The 12,433-nt window shown below is 39.6% G+C and overlaps 1 long non-coding RNA gene across 1 annotated transcript in view; it reads right to left on the reverse strand.

The window, feature by feature from the left end:
* The window catches only part of LOC145722023 (uncharacterized), a 53,811-nt gene extending 42,265 nt beyond the window's left edge, over positions 1 to 11,546 (reverse strand). Inside the window, exon 1 of the long non-coding RNA XR_014146058.1 lies at positions 11,511 to 11,546. This is a non-coding gene — a long non-coding RNA (uncharacterized LOC145722023). The remainder of the gene's footprint in view (positions 1 to 11,510) is intronic.
* Positions 11,547 to 12,433: the final 887 nt, after the last annotated feature.

The raw sequence follows: 12,433 nt of genomic DNA on the forward strand, positions 1-12,433 counted from the left end.
CCTCAGTTTGTTTTTCAGAGTCCATCATCTCTCATGGTTCGTCTCCCCCTCCGATTTCCCCCCCTTTCTTTTTCCCCTCCTGCTATCTTCTTTTTCTTCTTCTTCTTTTTTTTTTTTTTTAACATATATTGTATTATTTGTTTCAGAGGTACAGGTCTGTGGTGAGCTCTGTGAATTGTGCAAGACTGTTGAAACAAAACTTTTTCTACCACTTAACTTGTTTTAAGTTTATCTCACTATTTATCAAGGTGTGACTTATCTGTAGTAAAAATTATCCTTTTTAATTTTATTCTGTTATACTTTCCCATCACTGTAAACAATTTTTTACTGTTTGTTTTTTTTTTTTTTTCAGTTTTATACTGATTTGTTTTCTTCTGGTTAAAATAGCTAAGGATTTTTAGTTCTATTCCTAAAACACCCCTATACTTTGTCCAGTCCTTCCACCGCTACTACTGAACCTATCCCAACTCAATTGTTTTACTATTGGGTTATGCATTATTATAATTCTTTGCATGTTGTACTACAGAGACAGAGTGTACGTAATTGTACTGTCCTTCTTATCTTTCTTTTTGTTTTTCCTTTGGCTAGTAGTGGCCATTTTTCCCCTTTACTTTCTATGTTCTGTTACTAATGTTTTCTTTGTTTTCTCTTTAAATGTTCTGAGAGAGCTGTCAAAGGCCTGCAAATGTTTTTGTTCAAATGCTCAATATTTTCACACACCCTCGGTGCCCATTTATTTTTCCCTGGAGTTCATCTCTCTTGCAGTTCTTCAACTTACTGCTTCAATCTAACCTGGTTGTTCTCTCAGTAGCCATGGATTTATCTTTCACCTCTCCTCTGGATGAGATTCCCTGTATCCTGGATCCTAAGTCCCATCCTTCATCCTTCTGTGTAGCTAAGTACACGAGCTAGTAGCTGCCTCAGAAAGAGTGCTTGCGAGTACATTTTCTGAGTCCTTTTATATATGGAAATTGATCATTTATACCTGGTGCCAATAGTGATGGCTGGTAGGGTAAAGAATTCAAGTTTGGAAATCAATTCCAGTCTACATTTTGAAGGTGTAACTCTGCAGTCTCCTGGCATGTCATGGCTACAAATCCAATGCCATTTCTCCTACGCATCCTTTAAAGACTCCATTTACTTTTTGGCGTTGCAATGGGGTGTGATGGGGGGCGGTGAGGGTCTTGGTGTAGATTTTTGTTAAGATTTATTTATTTATTTATTTATTTATTTATTTATTTATTTATTTCAGAGAAAGAGAAAGAAAGACAGCATAGGAGGAGCAGAAAGAGAGGGACAAGGAGACGCTGCACTAAGCACAGGGCCTGACAGGGGGCTCGATCCCAGGACCCCGAGATCACAACCTGAGCCAAAATCAAGAGCCCAATGTTCAACCTACTTAGCCACCCAAGCTCCCCTCTTGGTGTGGATTTTTATCACTCAATGACCTCTTTCAATCATGAGGACACATATCCTTCTATCATGGGAAATTTTCTTTATGATTTATTTGACAATTCCCTATGCTTCATTTTCTCTGTTCTCTCTCTTTTGGGGGTATGTTTTTTTATTCTACCTTCCAATCTTTTTATTGATTCTTTTTTGACTATCATATTTTTAATTTATAAGTTTATTTTTGCTTTTTGTTTTCTTATCCCTACTCCCATTTATAGCATCCTGTTTTTATTTCATGGTAATAGCCTCTTCTCTTAACTCTCAAAAAGAACTGATAAGAGATTTCATATTTTAAAATTTTATTCTGTTCCCTGTGTTAAATCAATTTTTCTGAAGTTTCTTTTAGTTTCTTACATGTTGAAAGCTTTCCTTAAGTAACTGATAATCCTTGGCTATCAATTTGAATTGTAAAGTAGGGCATTAAATAGCTGATAGAAACTCTAGAAGCAGGGGAGGTTCTTTCTGACTTGAAGTCTTCCTAGTAGAGTGATTGAGTAGCAGATCTGATTCTTACGGGAAGTTCATCAAACCCTAAAATCTGTATCTTTAAGATTATTCCATTTCTCCTAAGAAAATTTCTCTAGGCTATTGCCTTGGTGTGTGGGAGTGGAATGGGTGGTAATAGATCTCACTAATCTTACTCTGGAAACTGGCCAGGGTAAAAAAGTCAGGAGACTAAAGATTCACTTCACTTACTTCCTGAAATGCCCATATTTTCTGTCTGGTACCTCAACACAGCTCACTACCACAAACATCAGGACCACCTACATAATTTAAGGGTCCCAGGACAACAAAAATATGGGGCTTCTTGTTAAAAATTACTAAGAATTTCAAGATTATTGTAGCAAAGTATTAAACCAAATATGGGTCCTTTCTGAGAGCAGGATTCTGTGTGATCATACAGGTTGTACAACCATGATGGTGGCTCAGACAGACACACTCTGCCCTTAGCTCTGCCTGGTTCAGTTTTCCCAGAAAATAACGAATATGCTGTCTTCTAAAAGGCTGGGGAAAGGATAATCATCTGACTAAAAGGCATGAGAATGAGGATGTGGGAATTAATTTTAAACCAATCCACATGTTTTCCACATTATATCTCACTCCTGTTTGCTGTGATTCTTGGGAGCTTCAAGAATCCAGGCTTTTCAGGGCGCCTGGCTCAGTCGGTTAAGTGTCTGACTCTTGATTTTAAATTAGGTCATGATCTCAGGGTCGTGAGACTGAGCCCCGTGTCAGGCTCCATGCTCAGTGTGAAGTCTGCTTGAGATTCTCTGGCTCCCTCGCCCTCTGCCCCTCCCCCGACATGCACGCATGCATGCTCTCTCTCTCTCTCTCAAATAAATAAATAAAATCTTTAAAAAAAAAAAAAGAATCCAGACTTTTTAGGGTTCTATGGACAAGCCAGTTCACTTGTCATAATTTCATAACTATATCCCTCTGTAACCGTGGTCTACTCTTCAAAGTAAGGTATTTCTCTTCTTCTTGTCTTTCAGAACTTTGATGACATCTGTTATCTGGTATCATTTCCTCTCCCATTCTGTTCCAGTTTCTGTGTTTATTTATTTATTTATTTTTTTTTTAAGTAAGCTCCATGCCCAGCATGGAGCCCAATGTGGGCTTGAACTCATGACCCTGAAATCAAGACCTGAGCTGAGATCAACTCAGCCACCCAGGTGCCCCTATTTTTTTTTTCAACTGTCATTTTGGGGACTTAGCAAGTGAAATATATGTCAAAGCATTTTGTTTTCCAAATCACCGTGCTTGACCAGAACCATGATATTTAGCCATTTTCTTTTTCATTGTATTTCTCTAAGATAGTTCACTTTACCCTTCAATTATTTAATATGTATCCATATTTTGCTAGAAAAAGATACATTTTGCTTTGCTGAGTCATCTAATATTTTGAGTTCTAACACATCTTACTCTCAAATCCTTCCCTATTTCCACCTCCTCCTCCCAATTCTTAAAAAAAAAAAAAAAATTAAGGCACATTTTCCAGAAGATAGAGTTGACTATGTAGTATGCTTATGGACCCAAATATTTCAGGACAGTGTATGTCTTGTTCCAGCCAATTGCTGGCTGAGGAAGATATTGAATTTTTAATTGCAAGCCATTATGAAACTAGCTATTTTGTATCAACCAACATATAATCAGTAGTTAACTATTCTCCATTGGTTTCAAGACAAAAACCTCAAATTTAATTAGAACTCGGAGGCACAGCTAAGGACTTGGTGACCGATAATCATTCTGACAAACCTAAAACTTGAAGAAGTGGGATGGCAGTAGAAATTCTTGAGCCTTAATGAAGGAATGGATTGTGTTGAGCTTAGTGTGTATATGCACAGATGAAATATCAATTTAAACAGAATTCTTGGTTTAGGCTGCAAGCAACATTATTTCAAGTTTGCCTTGCTAGAGTTTCACTTAAAATTAATATCAGTGTGCTGCATCAGTTCCCAATTGTCCAGCACAGCTGAAGAGATAGTAAACTATCAAGAGAATGAATTGGACCAGATTCAAATTCTCAATGATCTCAGCCATCTCACAATAATGGGAGCCAAATATAACCTGGATCCCCCAACTGGTAGTGTATTGACTGTCTAATTAAGAAGCAAAACTGTCTAAGGTGATTTAAGATCTAGCCCCGTTCTAGAGTGAGATAGATGTCTTGTCAAAAATCTGGTAAAATATTCACAACTACAACCTACTTGACCCAGATGCCACTCAGCCAAGCTGAGGAGAGTCGAAAAAAGACTATATATATTTTTTCTTGTGAACATCTTTTATTTTGGTAAGCACTTCTCTGCCCTGTTTTATTTCCCTCAGACTCTAGAAATGTCTCACTACACTTCTTAGATTTGGGGAAGTAAATGAGTATCTATGGATAAATGTAGGTCATTTTGTCAGACAATTATTTTGAGGAAGGCAATTAAGATGTTCTACTTGTAATATTACCTGCCCTACCCTGGCCTCCCTTGAGAAAGAAACAGAAACAGAAGTGGGAGTCTGGGGCTGAAGATCTTGTTAGCCCTGATCACAGAGAACTGAAGACTTTTAAGAGGTCTTCCTTCACATCTGCCTGCCAAAGGATCTCCCAAAGGTTACTCTTCCTGAAATTTAAAGCTGCTACCTTTTTATTCTTACAAAGTCGAGGGTCACATTCTTATTTATCTGACAATGGAAAATAATCCTAAACATTCTTGGTTCAACAAATTTAGGTTGCAAAGTATTAAGAGAGTGAATTCTCGATCTGACTTCTCTACAGAGTAGATTTCCATTGACAACATGTGACTTCATGGCCTCTTAAGTAGAGTGAATTCATGGTGATGTAGAAAGAATACCAAACTAGCTGGAAATTCTAGTCTCTATTTCAGGTTTGTGATCTACTTACTACCTGTGTAACATTGTATAAAACCCTTAGATTCTTTGCATCTCATTTAGTTACTCTTTAATTTGAGAATAATACCATCTGCTCATTTTGTTTTAAGTTGGAACTCATCGTGTTACCTCTTTGTCAAGTCTTCTGCCACCCATTTTATTGGATCTACCTGCAACTAGAGCTATTATCTTATTTTACTCCCCACAATAATCCTACTATTAGATGTGACATTAATATAAAGCTCAGAGAAGTGAAGTTACTTGAAGAAGATCACACAGTTTATAAACAAGAGAATCAGAATTTACAGTTAAGTCAATACGGTGACATGATTTAGAACCTTATGTCATACTACTCTATGACTATAGACAAGCCATCCCACTTCTTCCTGATACCTGGTTTTAATGTATTTAATCTAGTGGTACAAATAATGATGCTCTTTCATAAGGCTGTGAAAGAATTAGGTAAGATAATACATGCATGCCAATTAGACCTGTACACATGTGAAATAATATTGCTGTTATTATCATTATTAGTATAATATGTTATCACTGAATGTGTCTGGCCTCTCCAGTGCCTGTCACTTTGGTCCCATTGCCACCCATCAGCTCTCTGGAATGATTCTAAATTAGGCATATGCAGAACTCTGTAATCAGGACTATCATGTTCAGAGGATTCGGAGGCCCGCTGTGTGTGCCCCATTGTCTCCTGAAAGTTTCATCAACCGTTGCTAGATGAAGGCTGAGCACTGCACACTTTCTTAGTGTGTATCAGCAATGAGAAGCCTTCCCTGTTAGCCCAAACTCCCACTCTGACACCAGAAAGCATTTAGACCACTGCAGCTAGCCATTGTTATCCAAGATTTTAGGAAATCTCCCAGAGACTGAACAGGTTATACATAATTAGGACTTGAAGAGAAAGAATAGGATTTGGGACAGCCTAAAATCTATGATTAATGTTAGTAGATATCCTCCTTTATCATGTGGGCATTGCTTTCTTTTTTTTTTTTTCTTCCCATTTGGAGCAACAGAGCAATGAGATACTGCACTACTTCTCGGAAAGCCAAACACCGTAAGACAATTGCAGGTGGAGTGACTTTCTGGTGGCCAGAACCCATTCTACCTCTCTCTAAACATGTTGGTTGATTCCTGTGAGCGTTGGCCTGATGCCACAAACCGTGCTGGGGTCATTTTGGATGAAGATGTACGCACTTGCTCAGATTAGGACTCCAAGACCATCATCAAATCATCTTAGGGTTTTAGGCTGCTGTTCACCTCCCGCCTCGCCCCATGCATCCCTCACCACCCCTCACTCCCATCACCCCCCCATCATTATCAGAAACTCCAATGTCATCTCTTGAAAAGCCAGCAGGTGTATTGAACTCTGCTCTCTGCAGCATGGCTTTCAGGGCATCTGTGCAGCTGTCTGGAGTTAAAAACCAAAATTCACCTGAATGAATCTTAAAGATCTCAGTGGCTTTATTGAGCCATTCATGAATCGGCCAGCATCCCATCTAGCAGATAAAAAGGAAATCCAAGGAGCTATATAAAAAGGAAGACTTTTATGAAAGCAGAAGGGAGTGGGACAAGGAAGTCATACCAGCAAAAAGTGGACTGGTTGTGGCAAGGTCACCTTCCCTTAGGGGATGGCAGGCGTCTATCAGGCAGATTTCCTCACTAGTGCTGACCAGGTGATTCCTGATGGACTAGTTTAAGATTCCATCTCTGAGATATGCCAAAACTATAAGTAAGCTGAGTCTCAGTTTGGTGACATGAGGCTTAGCATAAGTGACTCCATTTGGTGCCTGTTGTCTTGTTTTTAACAAAGAATTGATGTGCTTTAATGGTTTCTTTGCAGAAAACTGGCTGTGTGAAATAGTTGCCTCTTGAACTGGTCAGGTCCTTGTTACTGATCTGCCCTGCTATGTGAGGTGGGATGACCCCTGACAGATAACTAAGAGCCTAAGTTAAAAGGGAGCCTCTTAAAATAAGCATGACTGGTTCCACCTTTCTATTTAAAAGTGCTGCTCACCAAAGGGCTCTGGCTTGCTGTCCTTTGCCTTGTAGCACATTTCTCCATAATAAACACCCCACACCATATGAGACTGAATCTATGTAGGGCAGGAAGGCTGGCCTCTACTTGGGGACAGCAGAGTGACAGGTGCTGCTTGTTTATTTTTTTTATTACACAAAAGATGCTCTTGCAACAAAGCCCTGGAAGAATTATTGGTGAGCAAGGTAGAGCCCCAGAATGAGTCCATTTTTGGGAAGGATAAAGATGGTTGATCAGAGTGTTCCTTAGAAGTAAACACAGTAATCAGAGGATGTGAGGGCCTATTTTCAGTTTGCTTACTATATATTCTGTATATATTTCCTACTAAAGTCAGTGTTTTTGCAGATCAGTTCCCTACTGGATTTTATAAATACAACACCAAGCCCTAGAAAGGGAAGTTCAGAGGTGAAGATTGTGATGAGAGAGAGGGCACGGGATGTATAACAATATTAGAAGTGGCATTTAGAAAAAAAAGAACAGGTGTGAAGGCAAGAAATGAAACAACTAACAGAGTATATGGGCTCATTTCTGTTTCCCAGTTTCTCTGAGGATTGGTAAGGGGCTTGCTTTCCATATTTTTGCCTCATAGGGGCCCTGGCATAGACACAGCTTAGGTATTTTTACCTCTGGACCATTTCAATAGTAGAGTCATTGGTACATGTATGCTGGACACCAAAGCAGGAGAAATGAAGCAAATACTAAGTTAAAGTAGCTAGTCAGGATAGCTTAAAAAAAGGAGGTGGCGGGGGGAAGGGGCTAAACCAACCACCTTAGGATACATGCCTGGCTTTGAATAAGAAATGTCTTCCAGATAACTTTGTGCGTTGTTAAGGACGGAACTGACTGTTGCCAATAGCAATCACAATGGAAAATGCTCATTTGTCTTTTAATTAGCAAAATATTTCACACAACTCTCGCGTTCACAGGTGGAATTTTGAGAGCCTCTGTAAGTGTGAAGGCAAATGGGTTTGTCTGGAGCATGTGAGGTTCATGTGGGCAACAACTGAACTGCTTTAGAGAAGTTAAGGCACATTTTCAATTTAACATGTAGGTGGAAAATAACTTTCCTTTTCTCCTCCTCTCCCTTCAGCAGGTCTCTGTATGCTGGAAACCAATTTTTAATATTATAGATGTGAATCAGTTAAGCTTTTAAATTTGGGGACTTTCAGTTACATGGAGATTATTTTGGATAAGCAAAACAACTGCAGGAAACAGTACTTGGTCTCAGCAGATTTTGCAAACTAAAATAAATTAGGTTTATTTCATCCAATAGAGAAATACTATTTCTTAAGTATCTTTATGTATTGGGAAATGATAGTATCTGCTAATCCATAACACCTAAGGACTCTGAATAATCAAAACAGCAAAACACTTTTAAAAATACCATTTGCTAGAAGATGATATTTTCAACGAGTTTAAGATTTAGCAGCTCAGTTTCACTTCCTGTTGTGTAATTTCGACCTCATCTGGGGCCTTCAATTTAGCGATCTTAATTTGGGGGGCCATCCCCAACAGTTTTTCGCTGTGAGCTTTCAGCAATAAAAGGCCCACAGTTCAGAATGTCATTTTCCCATATTCTGACACAGGTCTGAGGCAGGTTGAGTTATATTAGCTTGCAGAGTGAGGTTAAAGACTTTTGAATGGGATCAGATGTAGGTTGATGAATTTGGGATTGCAGATATTTTCATTACAAGGAGCGCTACCATGCTGCAGCTGGAACAATTGGTTTTAATTAATCTGAATAAACAGTGGGCTTTGACAAACAAATGATAACCATCAAATTAAACAGCTTTCTTGGGAGAAAACCATCTAAAGTGGCTGTATTGCCTTTGGTTTTTGACGGATTCTATTTAACAAGCTGCTTATTGCATTTTCAAAGGGAGAAAGGGGGATAGAGTATATGTAGTGAGGAATAGTGGGAGGAATTTGACTTACCTGAAATTGCAGGAAGGTGAGAATCATAGGATTTGGGAGTTAAATGAGACCTCGGGAATCATTTACACCATCCATCTCTCATCATGTCCAAAGAGAAAAAGAAGATTGAACTACAGAAAGAGAGAGAGAGTCCTAGAGAGAGGCAGAGAGAGAGTCCAAGCCTGAGCCAGAGCACAAAATTTGCCCAAGGTCTAATCTCATATTCATAAGAATGATCATGGGTTATAGGGGTGATATAAGGGAAAACTATATTCGGTGCATTCTATTTACTAAGAAAGGGATTTAGGTAACAACTTAAAAATCATAATAACAAGGCTTGGAAGATTCAAATAACTAGAAATTTCACTTATGCATTATATACATGATGTCCCCAGAGGTTTGAGATAATGAAGCGCCATTGACCTAAGTCACACACTGGGCAGGATCATTATCAAATGCACTGTTCCATGAGATCTCTGACATCAAGCTTGAACCCAGATCATCATATTCCAGAACTTACTGTTCTGAAGGGAAGTATTATGTATAGTTAGCCATCATTCCCTATCTGTGGACTTCCCAAATGGTCGGATTAGAGTGGACTTTTAAGTAATAACAGTATAAACAGCTCAGCCTATTGTGACCCTCCCCCCCCCACAATTGCTGTTCTCTCTGATGTCCCCTACAAAAGAAGGGCAGGGGGCACCTGGATGGCTCACTTGGTTAAGTGTCTGCCTTCAGCTCAGGTCATGATCCCAGGGTCCTGGGATCAAGCCCTGCATCAGGCTCCCTACTCAGCGGAGTGCCTGCTTCTCTCTCTCCCTCTGCTCCCCCTGCTTGTGAGTGCTCTTCCTCTCTCTCTGTCAAATAAATAAATAAAATCTTTTAAAAAACAGAAAAAAGAAGGGCAGGAAGGGCCAGCCCGCTGTAGCTCCTCCAGGAGGAGCTCCTTTAAAATCCTGTGATGAAGGTTGTGATACAACACCAATAAAAATTCTAATAGGTATTTTCCCATCTTCTGTCACCTACTCAAATTCCAGGCTTATCTTTCCATTTTGGGTAGACTCACTGGCACCTTTTTGTTAAGCTATAGGCAAGCAGAAGGATAATGGCCAAAACCTTCAGTGGAAAATAAACTCTGAAAAGCCAAGAAGGATGTTCTCAAGGTGCCACAATGTCTGAATCTAAATCATCATTTCTTTCTCCTTTTGATTATTTTTAAGTTTTTTTTTCATCAAATGTTTCTTTCTTGAAACCAGCAGGGCCTGAGTATGTCCTCAAGTATTTAAGTTGGGCTTATTGGAAGTTTGACTCTACAGAGAGAATACAGATGCATTATTTGGGTGGCCAGTGTATCAATTAGAAGCAAAGGCAAATGGCTTCAAGACATCTCATTCAATATTTCTTTGTGTCATTGTTTGTGAAAAGTCATGACTTCTGCTCTTAAGATGCATCAAAATACAGATGCAACTCTTACAAGTTGTTGTTTTTTCTTCTACAATCACAAGAAGATGGTAAGGGGGGGAATGACTATGGAGTTGGAGAGTATAGAAATTAGGGTATGAAGCTAGTGGTCTATAGGGTAGCACTAGATGACAAAGGTAACTGGTGAAAGCATCTTTGGTTGCCTCCTATTTTTCAGGAATACCATCTTCTGACCCCACCTCCCATCATCAAGATAGGCTAACTACCCAACATGCCCAATACATGTGTAAGCAAGTGCACACACACACACACACACGCACGCACGCACGCGCCCACCCCATTCATTTACCAAAAGAGCCACATATATCTTTCTTAACAACATCCCAAATTTCTTACCCTTCTCAAAGCCAAACCATCTCCCATTTCTATGGGATTGTCTTGTTATCTCCCATGTAATGTAATGGACAGCTAATCGAGTTCTTTCACATGTACTAATAAATTGTGGGAAATATTGCCAGTGCCATCTAAGATTATGTGATAACATTCATCCTGTGACACTATTCCTGGAAGTTTTTTGTTCATTAAGTTTTTCGGGGGCACCTAGAGAAGAAATATTTAGTTAAAATCAAGACCCAGAAGGCGAGTCTGCTCTTTAATACTCTGGCTAAAGTTTGCTACACCTGGCCCACTGGTGGGGGAAGGCAGCTTATCCTTCTTCATTCCTCACGCTTTGCCCAGTAAAGGGCATCCCTGGAGAGAGCTTAAAATGTATACTGAGAGCAAGTGAAAGCTTCTATCCAATTGTCAGATTAGACCCTTAAAGATGGTGTATGTGTGTGTGTGTGTGTGTGTGTGTGTGTGTTAAACTTTTTCCCACCTTAGAAAAACAAGAACTTTCCACTGGGAAAGTTCCCATCAAGCATTAAGCAAGAAGATTATGATGAACAGTTATTTTCCCCTGGATAATTCTCTATCGAGAGTTCTCAACTGATTTGCTAAATGAGATGAGAAAGTGCATGATATATATTTTTTTCCTCTCCAGAAAATACAAAATGCAGAACATGGACTAAATAAATTGACCCCAAAAGAGGGAAGCAGGGGTGAATTAAAAATGACTCTAGTTTGCATTTCTTTCATATCTACTATGTGTGAGGTGCTTATATTTGATTCTCACACAAACCATATGAAACAGGCCGCACTTACACAAAGCTGGGTCAGCCTAGTTCTGCTGCTCATGCTTTCCCCACTGTTCTTTTAACCGCCCCTCGGGAAAACACCTTTAAAAAAGTCATACCGGGGCAACTGAGTAGCTCAGTCGTCTGACGTCTGCATCTTGATTTTGGCTCATGTCCTGATCTGAGGGTTCAGCCCCACATCCACATCTCGCTCCGTGCTCAGCGGGGAGTCCTCTCGAGATTTTCTCCCTTTGCCCTGACCCCTGCTAGTGCTCTCTCTCTCTCTCAAAAATAAATAAATCTTTCTAAAAATAAATACATAAATAAAAAAAAAATCATACAAAGCCGTGTCAGAGAAACTGGAGAATTTAATAATTCCCAAATATTAATGCCTCTTGTATAGAAGAGAATTTAGTGCTCTTCTACAACAAAGTGTTGATGTGAGATGCATATGAGGATTTATGTGAGAAACAGGAAAACCCAAAAATGAGCTTTCTAACATTTGAACCGCGTAGCCACAGAACAAGGTCAGCATTACAAAACAGGAAACAGCCACTAGACCAAGATTCTATAGAAGTTTCTGTTTGTATCTGAGAAATTGAACCAATAGTTGTCAGAGAACCTCTAAGCTCTAGAGTTCTACAGTTCTGCTATCTGGAAGTACTGCTTCCCAAGCTGTCTGGATTTTATATGTCTTCACTACACCCTCCCAGCCAATGCTGGATTCACTTGAATTTCATTAAATAACCTTTGTTTTAAAAATGCCACACTTGGGCTCCTGGGTGGCTCAGTCGTTAAGCGTCTGCCTTCGGCTCAGGTCATGATCCCAGGGTCCTGGGATGGAGCCCCGCATCAGGCTCCCTGCTCAGTGGGAAATCTGCTCAGTGGGAAGCCTGCTTCTCCCTCTCCCACGCCCCCTGCTTGTGTTCTCTATCTCACTGTGTCTCTCTGTCAGATAAATAAAATCTTTAAAAAATAAAAATAAAAATCCCACACTTGCTATCAATGGACATCTGGGCTCTTTCCATATTTTGGCTATTGT

This window comes from Leptonychotes weddellii, chromosome 6, assembly GCF_054177405.1.
Source record: "Leptonychotes weddellii isolate Sample4059 chromosome 6, ASM5417740v2, whole genome shotgun sequence".
Taxonomy (NCBI): Eukaryota; Metazoa; Chordata; class Mammalia; order Carnivora; family Phocidae; genus Leptonychotes; species Leptonychotes weddellii.